The following is a 13,631-nucleotide window of genomic DNA, read 5'->3' as shown; positions in this document are numbered from 1 at the left end:
ATATATATATAATAGATAACTAATAAGAACCTACTGTATAGCACAGGGAACTCTATTCAATATTCTATAATAACCTATATGGGAAAAGAATCTGAAAAAGAATAGATACATGTATATGTATAACTGATTCACTTTGCTGTACACCTAAAACTCACACAACATTGTAAATCAATGATTTACAATACTCCAATATTTACAATACAATACTCCAATAAAAATTCATTTGAAAAAGTAAAGTGAACATTGGTCCCACATAAAGAACATCTGGAGACATTCTGATGGTATTGAGTGTATCTATCAGGCAGAAGAAATGGAGAATGGTAGGCACAGAAACATGGTTTGCAAAGGCTGGATCGAAACTAGTTTGTTTGTCAAAATTGTGGGCATATACTGCAAAAAATATACCAATGATGATTTTCATCACGGCCAGTTGGACTTTGCTTTCTTCCACAAGGAAGGGCAGCTCCTCAGATCTTAGCCCCTTCCCCGCAACTCACAAGGTATCTCATGCTGGAAAAAGGAGTCTGGAGAGAAAATATACTTTATGAAAGAAAATCCATCATCGTCCTCAGCAAGCACAAAGCGTAACCATATCATCCTGGGCTGTAATACCATCTACCTCTGCCACGAACATCACACTGTCTTCCTGTGTCATTTAATGTGGCTGGTTACGGTGACACCTCCTCAAAAACAGAGTCCATCTGTTTGAAGGTGTACGTTCATTTTACTTATAAAGTTTAAGAGAAACCGAGAAATTTTGGGCAGAAGCTATGTGGTCAAAGTAAAAGATAAACAGCGATAGTAAAAGATGTGGTGGATTGACAGGAACCTTACACGCCAACCCAGGGATATGATTAGGTTGCTTGTGCCTCTTTCAATATATTTTGAGGGGAAGCAATGTGACTAATGTTAGTAATTTTAAACAAAGCAAGCCTTGTCAGCGGTAGTCGGTGAATATAAAATAATAAATATGGCCATGAGCATGTTTCTCCTACTTAGTTTTCCCACTGGCTTCTAGGATGGGGTCAGCCAATGGAAGCACTAGCAAAAATTGGAAGGTTGGAGAAAGGAGAGGCCAGCAATTTTCTTTTTTTCTCTTTTCCTGAGCTCCCTTACTGTCAGGTCTCCATGGGTTGGCTATGTCCCTGGACTAAAGGCCACATCTCCTGTCAAGCAGTCTTCTGCCCACCGGTTCCCTCTCCAGGCTTCAGAAACGGCCCCCATCCCTTGCTCCTTCGGCGGTCTGCTATTATTCGAGTACCCCTTACCCCTTGTTGACTTCCTTACCCCTGCCCACATACATGGCCCCTTTAGTAAATTATTTTCCTGAGATCTCTTTCTTTCCTGCCAGGAAATAACTGATACATATCAAAATCAATGTATAATATCCTCAAGAGCCTGTATGGTGAAACTTCAATATTTCTTTGCATATTTAAATGAAGCACTGATGTGTAACTGTTGAAGTTTCTGCTGAGAAAGTCTGATGACTTTAACCAATAGCGGCAAATACAGCTCCTTCTATGAATATTAGCTCTTCCCTTGAGAGCACATGATTAATTTTGTCAGTTAGTCAAGAAATGAGTTTTAAGAGTTTAACATGACTCAGACTGTGAAATCAGATCACTTACTACTTTGAAGTTCTCACAATGGCCAAAACAATCTGCTCTTTGGAAGAGTCTTTAAGCCATATAAGCTTTACCTAATACACTAATTATGTGGTAATAATTATGTGGTAAAGAACTTAAAATACAAAGTTAATAAACGTTAATATGCAGATTTTCTTCAGAAATGAAAGGGGCAACCAGTATTCTGCATATATGGGTGTTTTATCCATTGAACCTAGGTATCCTCTAACCAGATTTGGTAGCCATGGCGGAATTTGAGATAAGGCAAGAAGCTGTGCCCCTCAAAATATCCCTTCACTCCTGAATGAAAAGTCAAATTTATTAATAGAGGCCAAAATAATTCTTCTGATAAAGCTTAAAATGTAAACTCTAGCTGGGAAAAGCAACCTAATTACAAATCTTCCTTGGCAGTCACGAAAAACATCATCCTTTGCATTCTTCTATTTGAGGGCAGGTTTCAATAGAAGAAGCAAATTGAGCATAACTTGTGGCATTTTATGCGCATTTCAATAATGCAAATTTTACATAGTGCTATAAGAAATACGATCTCCCTTTATCAGCAAAGTTTGAATGAATTAAAAAACATAAATGTAATCAAGTATAGCATAGTTTCAGAGCAGGCAGGCCAAGCAAATATAAGCTGTTTCATTCAACTGCCACATGCCAGGCCCACGTGAACTGAGAAATAAAAACTCCTATCACCTTTTGCCAGGATGAAACCTGAGTTTTATGAATCTTTAATTATGTGAGGTCTTCAGGGACACATCTTTTGCATGAGATGCGTCGGCCCTGTGTTCAGATGTGGCAGGGATCACGGACAGAAGAGGACAGAGGGGATTGAAAACATGATTCTGTGATTTGTAATCAGGAGGCGAAAGAAGGAAGTGTGCGTAGCTAGAAACAGTTTTTCTTAAGTCTCTTATTTTGCTAAGCATCAACCTTTATTTTCTCTTCATGCTTTAAAAATGCAACAGAAAAACAATCTAAATCTTTAAATCACTAGCTTTGTGAATGGCTTGATCCACAGTCCCTTTAACAATGATAAAGCTGGAAGCAATTCAATGCAAATTTGTAAAACAGATGCTCTCTCTCTCTCTCTCTCTCTCATCTAAAGTTCTCTACTTGATGAAATGAAGAATGCTTATGTCATGCTTTTAGTAATATAATTTTATTAAATTTGAAGTACTGTAACCCCCTACTTAAACAGCAATTCAAAGCTTAAAAGAATGTTTCGGTTTGAATTGCCTCTGTTTCCCTCAGGTGGAGAGTTGAACTTCACCACACCTGTAGCTCATCATCTTGAAGCCTGAAACAGAGCTCCAGGCAATAGCCGCTTCACACATATGTTTTGGGAATACCTGCTAATAGGAAAATGTGTTCAGGTCTTGATTTTTCAAGAAAACTATGTGCAGAGAATTGATAAATGTCCAAACAACCTTCCAAAAAGAACCATAAAACATTCCAATACTAAACTTCACACATAAAGAAGAGACAGTTTAAAATTCAATATCTGCAATATTATTTACCCTTTTCAACGGGTCAGCATTTATATGACAGGGTGTTCCTTGGGCTCCTATAGTACACAAATTGCCCATCAATAGAATATGTCTCATACTACTAGTGTCAGACTAAAATCCTCAAAATCAACTCCATTTCTTTAGATGTACAAAAATATATTGGTTACCATGAGCCACACCTAGATTAGAATATAATATGGTACAAGAAGATGTAGGTGTCAAATTGAAAAGGAATTAGGATAACTGATCCTGTATTGCACAGCACTACACTGAACATGGTGGCCACTAACTTTTAATATTCGCATATGGATTTCTGAGATTTATTATATACAAAAGAATCTTTAAAAATGCTTATATTTTCATAACAAGTAAGGCCAACACATGTGTTTGTAAAATCCACTCTTTGCAAAATGATTTGCCATGATAAAAATATGTAAAAAGTTTCTGGTAAAATGAAAGCATCTTATTTTACCTGGACAAATTTGTATTCCTGAATTTGCACTCTCTAACATAAAGATTATTTTAGAAAAAAATCACTAATTTAAAATTATTTATTTATAAGCAATCCTAGGCATTGCCAAAACTTGTATGAAAAGCTCCCAGAAAAGGAAACTGCTTTTCTCTAACTTGTGATAGCAATAAGGCACATCAAAGGAGAGTTTGTCTTCGTGAAAATTTCTTTGCACTTCAAATTTTCTGTTTGTATAAAGGCATGGGCATTTTGGTATCAAATGAAAGGCAACTGGCAACAACACAGATTAAGTATTTCAGAAATAACCTGTTTCCAAATGTAAAACAAAATCACTATTTCGTTAGATCACATCTTTAACTGAAAAAGTGAAGATTAAGGGCTTGCTGGTAAAATGAAGAAAAAAAATCATCCAAGGCATATTCATATTGTTTTAAATTTTTGATAACTACAAAGACATATGCTGATTGTTCAGGATACAATTAGCAACTGCTTGCATATCCAACCTTAAAGCAAATGTTTTAAACTAATTCAACTCTGCTTCCTACTTTTTCATTAATTACTAGCTAAGGGACTTGAAAGTGCTCTAATGAATTTTACATTAGATTCTCCAATGTGAACAGTGTATATTATCACAGCATCTAGTAAACGCATAAATTGGTTTTTCCAAGTTGCATTCTGAGCAGTTGCAAAGATTCTGGCTGGATTTTACAACCTTTAGTATTAGAGACTGAGCTGAAAAGAATTTTTACGAGAAACAAGTTGCTGTAATCACATTTCCCAGGTCATAAATCTAACTTACTATTTTATAATAATCTGTCCTATTTCTCAAAGTTCTTATATTTTTCTCCTGTGGCTCAGAAAGAAGAGAATGAATCCCACCTATATTGATTTCTAAATACGCATTAAATAAGGCTTAAAATATTTCTGCTATACTAGCTTTCCATCAATTTCATATTATAAGTTACCATGCAGTCATTAGCCAACCGCTACATTTTGGATTCAATGCTTATGGTTTATGACTTCACAACCATTTACCATCTTCATAAAATTCTTTGAAATCAGAAGTTTCAGAAAACTATACACAAACTGAGCAAGAAAAGGCAGAGCACTGCACCCAAATCCAGCAAGAAACAGGTAGAACCTTAAAACTGCCTTATCAAAGAGAAAATTACAGATTACCATGGAAACCTCATGCAAAACTTTCTTTCATAAAATATTTCTCTAATTTCATAGCTAGATTAAAGATCCCCTATTGAGCATTGTCCAATAAGACATGACATCCTAAATGGCACATCATCCTTAATTGAACGTTTATAGCAAATATATTGATATTATTGATCACAATTGACATGATACAGCAAACTCATATTGGGACTAAGTATACAACAGAGCTCCAAGATAACAAAAGGCAGGTACAGACTCTCAATAACTATTCTTAAAAGTGTCAAGAGCCACCACAATTTGCACTGCTTAACGATTAGTATCATAACAATCCTGTTATTATGTTTATGAATACTTAATAATGCTCTCAGAAAATCATTTGATTTTCACAGTTATCCCCTCAAAACTGTTTTTCCTGATCGGGTTGTCAACACAATCATATATGCAGTTCTGCTGTTCACCATAAAGACTTTACTTCCTAGAGAAAATGTTGCTCAAATTCATCCCTCATCCTTGCAGTATAGTGTATAGGTGTTTTTTTTTTTTTTCACTAACTCTTCTTTCTCATGATTTAGATAAAAGAAGACACGTGTGAGTTGAAAAAATAAAGCTAACAATAGTTATTCGTAGCCAGAATCAAAGTGTGGTATTTCATCAACCCAGCTTTGCTCCTCAGAAGTTTGAGGGTCCATTAAAAATATCTATTATCAGAGTCAAAGTAGTTTTGGTCCCACCTGTCACTACCTTAATTACGGCATTGCCTAGGAATTTCACGGGCAGCAAAACTGCTGGTTTAGGCTCATAATTTTGGAACACCTTAAAAAAATATTCTATCAATGCTTAGATTTAAATAGAGTTTCCATTTCAATTGTGCAAACTGTTAAACATTAAAATCCACTGCAATGAAACAAATATCAAAGCTCTCATGGACATTATACTCTTCAGCTGTTTTCACAATTGGCTCACATTTTGCAAGGAATTCAGAAATCCAAAAGAAATGTCCTTAACTCTTTCACTGCTAAGTTCTATAATCAAATACTAGAAATAATCTATGGATTATAATGATCAAAGGTAGAGAATTTCTAAATACCTGCAGGAAGAACAGCTTTGTGATTTTCCAGCAAACTGCAGCAAGCAGGAGGAAGGGAAAAAGCCTCACACAATCATGCATTTAAAAAAAAAAAATCTTTCTACTCTGCAGACACTGCTTCCTGAGATTGAGACACATTTAACAGCGACACTGCCAAAAAGACACAAAAGATATATCCACAGAATCCAGTTCTATCCCAAAATTAGAGCTGCATTGCACACATTTTTAGAAACGTGAATCTCAGCAAACATAACTGTATTTTATTGACAGCATTATAAATAAACACAACATAGAAATAGTGAGCCTTTCCTATTCCATTTCAACGTCGGTACCATGCTCTACCAGCCTCCATTAAAAAAAAAAAAAAAGTCATTACCTGTATGAAGAGAACCTGTTAATAGCCTGAGAAGGTACTGGGCAAATTTCAATATTTCACGTTTACATCGTTTTCTACAGCCACTCATCTTAAGCAACAAGGTATTCCTCTGAGAAGAGCCAGAAGTCTTTGCCAATAGAAAAAAGACAGTCTCTGAGGGGAAACTTCTGTCTCAGTTTATGTCACAGGCTGCCTTACAACTCCTGTGGAATTAGCTGTTACTGCCTGAATCAGAAATTCCTTTAAAAAGCTAGAGAAGCCGGATATAGATAGAACGGTAACAGGGTGGTGAGAAAGGGCTGCTTCTCAGGTCACCAAGTTCTTCTGTGGCAACAGATAGGCTGCCGGTTCCCACGTGTAGTAACCCACGGTGGCTCAGCTCCACATCCCCTCTCCAGGAGCAATCACAACCTCACAGACCATTCAGAGGGAGGCGGGGCCTGCAATGCCAGCTCATCAATGAATCAGCATGTAAGCAGGTGAGGGGACATATGACAGGTCACTGGGGCTGAAACCCTTTGGATATCAGTAAAAGGAGCCCACAAATGCCATCAAGCCTGCTGGGGAGGAATCTCATTGTCCAAGGCTGTACAAAATGATTCCCCCCGCCAAAAAGGCAAGTAGGAAAGCATGTTGTTCAAGGTCAGACACCAGACAATTCCCTGATACAGTGTTAATCAGATTCAGAAAGCCTAAATGGTGAAAAGGCTCATTTGAGAAGCTGACCCTGATTCTAAACAGATTTGAAGATTTACCACCAAATAGAGGCAAAGCTCTTTTGTCACAGATAAATATATTCCACTTCATGGGCACAGAGGTGGAAAATAAGCTGTTACCTAAATCTGGCTGCGTTTTCTGCACTGTCCAGGCTCAGGGATTTGAAAATCAGGGGGAAAAAAAAATCATTGTCTCCTTTAAAATACAGTAGACTGGAAACCACAACTCTTAAGCCCCTATACTTGCTTCCAGGCAACAGAGCTCCAAAACTAATTTACTGCATTATCCTAAGAGAACGACTGCCTCAGTTTCCTCATATTTCTAAAAGGTAAACTGCAACTCGCTGGCTCCTTACCAGTTGACTTAATAGTGAGAACAATTGCGAGAGCTCACAATTTTCACAAAGAACTATTCTATTCAAGATAGTGTTACAGAGGTAGGCAGTTGCTATGAAAGCTAGAAAACTTCCTTGAATGTGCAGTTTTGGGGTTTTTTTTTTGTTGTTGTTGTTTTTCATTCCTGAGTGCCTTGGGCAGTTTCTAAGATTTGTCGACACTCTATATTTCCAGGGTGTTTGGTAACTTATTTGTTTTTGCTTATTTTGTGTGTGTGTATCTCCTTGATATCTCCTTGATACTTAGTGTATGATACCTCCTTGATATTTAATGCACGTGGATGTGCCTCCTCCATTTTTTAAATACCTAGACAGGCCATTTTTTTTTCTGACAGTTGTAATAATTCTACTTGGAGCTAATATTTCCCAACAATACTATACATGAAATGATGTTCTTTTACAATAAAGAAAGAAGTACTCCTGGAACCATAGACTTAACAAGATCTAGTAGTAACTCGCTCTTTTCTGTAACTCTCCCATATGTCCACCAGACTCAGTGATATCATCATCCGAAGGAGATAATGAAGCATGCTTTCTGAGAATTTTTAGGACTTCAGTTGGAAGTATCTGAGATAAAAACAGGTTTATAAACAAAGGTTAGCAATACACTTCTTAAAGTTCTTTCTCCCATGCATTTGCCATGAGTGATGGCATCCCAAAGCTTGAAATTGGCAGAAGAAATACACTCTTGTAGTTCCAGAGCTGGGACAAATTATTTTAAAGCCCCACTTTCTTATCTATAAAATGGGTAACAGGACACTGTTCATTTGTTGGAGAGTGAAATAAGATATGGTATAGATGGCATTAAGCAGAGCACTTTCATTCATTTATGCAGAAATTATGTATTGAGCACTTGTTTTGTTCAATACATGGTTCTAGGTGCCGGCAGTACAGCAGTAATGCAAAAAGGCAAAGCCTCTGCATACACAGAGCTTACACCTTAGATTAGAAAACAACAAATTAACAAAGAATAAATAAAAAATATCACATATAAATAGATGCTATGGAGACTATTAAAAACCCGATTAACAGAATAGAAGGTGAGTAGATTGAATGGTCAATGAAAACATTTCTTCTTCTGGAATACAGATTACAAGGAGACAGCCATCAACCATAAGATGTTCAGGCGAAAGAGCACGTCAAGTACAGTGAAAAGCTTGTGCCAACACCACCAGCTGGAGGAGAGCTTGGCATCCTCAAGGAACAGAAAGAAGGGTGTGACTGCTGAAGCATACTGAGTCAGGAGAGCCTTAGAGGAGATGATTCCATAGGGGAGGCCAGGGCCTACAAACCAGGGCCTACTAGTATGCAGGGTCTTATAGCCAGGGTAAGGAATTTGGATTTAGTCCATGTGAGCTGGAAAGTCACTCCAGGGAGTAGGAAAATTATATGATCTCTCTGCTATGTAAAGGATGAACTGTAGAGGAGCAAGATCAGAAGACTGAACACCTACGAGGGGCATCGCAGTAGTCTAGGGGAGGATGATGGTGGCATGGCTTGGAGTAGAAATGAGAAGTGGTTGATTTCTGGATATATTCTGAAACAGAATTAGTAGGGTTGAAACTGAGGGAAAGCAAAAAATTAAGGATGACTTAGTTTGAGGCTTGAACAATTAGATAGATAACTCTAATGAATTAATAAAATAAAACAACTGTGGGTAGACTATGACAGTTGAGAAAGTCAAAAGTTCTACTTTGGACATATTAACATTGAGGTTCTGTTTCTTTGTTTTAGCAAAGTGTTTTATTCAAGAGCTTCTCAGCACCATTTAGTTGTCAGAAAGAACGGATATCCCCTTTTCGTGCCCACCCAACTCCCAATCCCAGAGGCAGAAGTTAAACCATTTGGCAAGAGCTCCTGCTAATGATTATAATTCAGATCATGATAAGGTTTGGGTTGTTCTCTCACCTACTTTCTCCAACCCTCTACTTAACCCGTGACTCAAGTAGAGCTGTGTTCCCCCGCAGTTCAGAACAATAGGAAGGAATCATGTCAGTCAGTTTTGATCAACCTCACATTCCTGGCCTATTAGAGGCACATAAAATTACCTTGAAAAAACTGAATTCAGTGACTGCCACCTAGGAGGGACAGTGTTACTGTCAGGCAGTTTTGAAAGCTCAAATATTAGGGTACCCTCCCCCTACTCTAGTCTCGGAACAAGGAACACTAGGTCTGTTTTCTCTCCACACACCTCAATTGCTCATCCTCTCCTGCCTTATAAAACAGACACTGAACCGAACTGGTGTGACAGACTTAAGACAAACAATTACATCTGATTAAAATGCTAAGAGACCCTGAGCTGTTGGAGATGAGGAGAGTCGATAGTATGAGTTGATCTTTCCTTCTTTTTTCTTTAGAGAGTATTTTGTTTCAGCATAAAGCACACTCTCCCAGAGAGATTCCTAGAGGAGAAATCCAAGAGTCTGACTGTGTCCGGTGGGAACACACAGTCACCTGTGTAACTCTGGCTTCAGACCCTGGATCTGTCCTTTGCAACTACTGCAGGCCCCATGGGAGGAGGAAAAGCTGGAGGCAATATCACTCGGCCAAAGCCCCCATGGGGTCCCAGGCTGGCAGGACAATGGGTTCCTGCTCTAGTACAGCTAGCACCTCTTCAGGGACATGCTTCCTGTCCAACACCACTTCGTAGACATATTCAGAGAACCACTCATCTGTCATGCACAGGTAACGTTTGTGGCCATGGTCTTCACCCCACAAATTTTCCACTCTCCATTTCACAAAAGCATCCTCCTAATCATCCTTTTCTGAGACAGCAGTGAATGTCACGGCGTGGGTCATAAGTGACTCACCAAAAGTCAGCCTCTCAGCTTTATTCATGTTCTTCATGGAGACACCAAACACTAACTCAAGGTCATAGACATTCATGTCACTGAGGCCCAACTTGCCGTTGAAGTGTTTTCCAACATCACAGCCAAACCACACAGCCTCTCCATCTTTGATGGAGGCCGCAACCATCTTCTGCAATAAGTCAATGGGCTGGTTGTTATATAGAGTTTTTCTCCCTCCAACCATATTGCTTAAGTAGTCCACTGTGTAAAGTTTATTGTACTTGTGCTGGGGCCGAGGGTCATTCACTAAACATATTGAAGAGTGGCTTGACATGTTCCCTGTAAAACTTCAAGGGTGTTATGGGACCAATCTTTTGATAGTTTTTATCTTTGTCTTGATACTCCCAGGCGAACGTCTCTGGTGGATTACCCAGATAGATGCACACCACTCTGCACATCTCCTCCATCGTGGTATCCTGTGTGGCTGAGATTTCTCCTTTGGTTGTGCTGTTGTATACCATGTTCCGTAGTCGTATACAGAATTTTCTCATCTTGTGATTCAGCATATCATTCATCCTTCTGGTTGCCTCTGTTGTATAAGATTCAGGGAAGCACTTAGCAATAACACCATATTTTTCAACAATATTGACAAGCATATCCCATTATCCTCCATTATTTGCAGGATTCGTAAGCAAATACTGCACCAGCCTACCATCCTCAGGCTCCTTTTACTGCGCTGTGTACACAAAAGCATTTAAGAAGAAATAACAGCATTCAACCTTGTCCCAGAAAAAGAGGTAAGACTGACTAAATTCAAATTCTTCAATATTTAATTTTCTCATGAATGGAAGTCTCATAACATTCAGACAAGGAAAGATCCAGCATCACCCTGAGCTCTTCTGGTTGGTGACGGGCTTGCCTTCCAGATGCACAGCCTGTTGGAACACGTGCTGAACACCCTGGACCATGGCCCTCTTCAGACAGATGTCCAGCAGGTCGTGGGTGGTGCCGGCATGCTGGGGCCAGTACGAACTGAGGATCGGAATTCAGTTTCTGAAGCAGAGCAGCTACCTTCCCTGAATTCAGTCCTGCCATGTTGTTCATGGTGCCCACGCTGCCCGGCAGGGGAACGGTAGTTTCGAGGTCCTCAGGCAAGCGCCAGGACTGCACAGCGGTTCGCTGCCTAAGCTACCCGACCTGCCTCTCCCACTGAGATATTTTTAATGTATTCAAAATTTAATACATTTTTCAATTAACCCATTCATTTAAAAATATTTCTTTAAAAGGAGAAAAGCACTACAGAACCTGCAGATATCAGAGGATACTAGGAAAATACTACATAAACTCTAGAGAAATAAATTTGGCAATTTAGATGAAATGGACAAATTGTTTTAAAAAAATCTACCAAATATGAAATAACAGATAATAATTTGAACAGTCCTATAATTGTTAAGTAAATTGAATTTACAATTTGAAAACTCCCCCTCAAAAAAATCTTCGCCGCATGGCACAGGGATATTGGCTCGGTGCTTTGTGACAGCCTGGAGGGGTGGGATGGGGAGGGTGGGAGGGAGGGAGACGCAACAGGGAAGACATATGGGAACATATGTTTATGTATGACTGATTCACTTTGTTATAAAGCAGAAACTAACACACCATTGTAAAGCAATTATACCCCAATAAAGATGTTAAAAAAAAAAAAAAAATCTTCAGGCCACATGGTTTCATTGGAGAATTCTACCAAATATGTAAAGAAGAATTAACACCAATTCTTCACAATATCTTCAAGAAAATAGAAAGGAAGTAACACTTCCTAATTCACTTTATGAACCAGTATTACCCTAATAAAGACAATACCAAAAAAGGAAACTACAGACAAATATCTCTCATTAATACACATGCAAAAATCCTTAATAAACATTAACAGAATAATTCAGCAATATATAAAAAGAATGATCTACCACAACCAGGTGTGGTTCAGTCTAAGGCTCTAAGGTCGCAAGACTGACTTGATGTGGAAAAAGCAAAGTAATTTACCATATTAACAAGCTAAAGAAAAAAAATCACATACATTGATTCAGAAAAAAATATATGACAGAGCTAACATGCATTCATAATTTTTAAAAAAAAATCTCAGTGAAATAGGAATAGAGGGCAACTTCTTCGACTTGATAAAGCACACCTACAAAAACCTACCGGTAACATTATACTTAATGATGAGAGACTGAATGGTTTCACCCAAAGATTAGGAACGAGGTAAGAATGTCTGCTTTCACCAGCATTATTCAATATAGAGTTGGAAGTAGTACCAGTGCAATAAGATAAGAAAGGAAATTAAAGACATACAGACTGTAAAGAAAAAAATAAACATCCTATTTGAGGATGACATGATTGTCTATGTAGAAAATACAAAAAAAAAACAAAAAAACTTAAAAATACTCCTAGAATGAATAGTGAGTTCAGCAGTCATAGAATACGAGCTCAACATTAATTGTACTACTGAGAAGTCATTTGTACTAGCAATAAACATAAAAATTAAAACACAGTATCATTAACAATGGCTCAAAAAAATGAATACTGAGGTTTAAATCTAACAAAACGTGTATGAAATTTGTATGCTGAAAATTTCAAAACCTCTGGAGAAGGAAATAAAAGTTTTGAATAAACAGAGATACTCTGCGTTCATGTATTAGAAGACTCAACACAGTAAAGATGCCAATTCTTCCCAAACTGACATACGGTTTAACACAGTTCTAATCAAAATATGAGCAAGATTATTTTTAATATAGAAAATATTATATTAATTATATGGAGAGTAAAAGAAACTAGAATAGCTGAAACAATTTTTAAAAGAAGATTAAGTCTTTAAATAATTCTACCTGATTTCAAGAGTTATGCAGCTTCACTAGTTAAGACTGTGGTATTGGTAGAGAGATGGGTACATAGTTCAATGGAACAGAATAGAAAACCTAGAAGTAAATCCACACAATTATCCACAACTGATTTTTGACAAAGATGCCAAGAGAAAATCAGTGGAGGAAAGAGAGCCTTTCAACAGGTGGTGCTGGGGCAATTGGACATCTATAGGCAAAAACTGAACCTTCACCAAGATCTCACATCTTATACAAATATTACCTCACGAAGGATCACAAAATTAAAGGTAAAACTACAAAAGTTTAAGAAAAAATAAGAGAAAATCTCTACAATTTGGGGCTAGGTGAAGATTTTTCGGACTTGACACCAAAGGATTATTTATAAAAGCAAAATTGCTAAGTTGGATGTCATCAAATTTTAAAACTCTCACTCATTTAAGAGGATGAAAAGTCAAGCTCCAAAGTGGGAGAAAATATTTGCAAACCACATATCTGACAAAACACTATTATCTAGACTATATAACGAACGTACAAAACTCAACAGGAAAATGCATACAACCCAGTTAGAACATGAACAAAAGACATGAAGACATTTCACCAAAATAAGATATTCAAAT

The 13,631-nt window shown here is 37.7% G+C and overlaps 1 protein-coding gene and 1 pseudogene across 1 annotated transcript in view; both read right to left on the bottom strand.

Moving 5' to 3' along the window:
* KCNIP4 (potassium voltage-gated channel interacting protein 4) overlaps positions 1-13,631 on the bottom strand; it is a 1,205,567-nt gene that overhangs the window by 936,459 nt on the left and 255,477 nt on the right. The gene's annotated exons all lie outside the window — the stretch shown is intronic.
* Positions 9,891-11,245, bottom strand: LOC132425511 (bleomycin hydrolase pseudogene; annotated as a pseudogene).

The sequence above is a fragment of the Delphinus delphis genome, chromosome 5 (assembly GCF_949987515.2).
Source record: "Delphinus delphis chromosome 5, mDelDel1.2, whole genome shotgun sequence".
NCBI classification, from domain to species: Eukaryota; Metazoa; Chordata; class Mammalia; order Artiodactyla; family Delphinidae; genus Delphinus; species Delphinus delphis.
The sequence above is the reverse complement of the archived record's forward strand: the minus strand, read 5'-3'. Positions and strand labels throughout refer to the sequence as shown.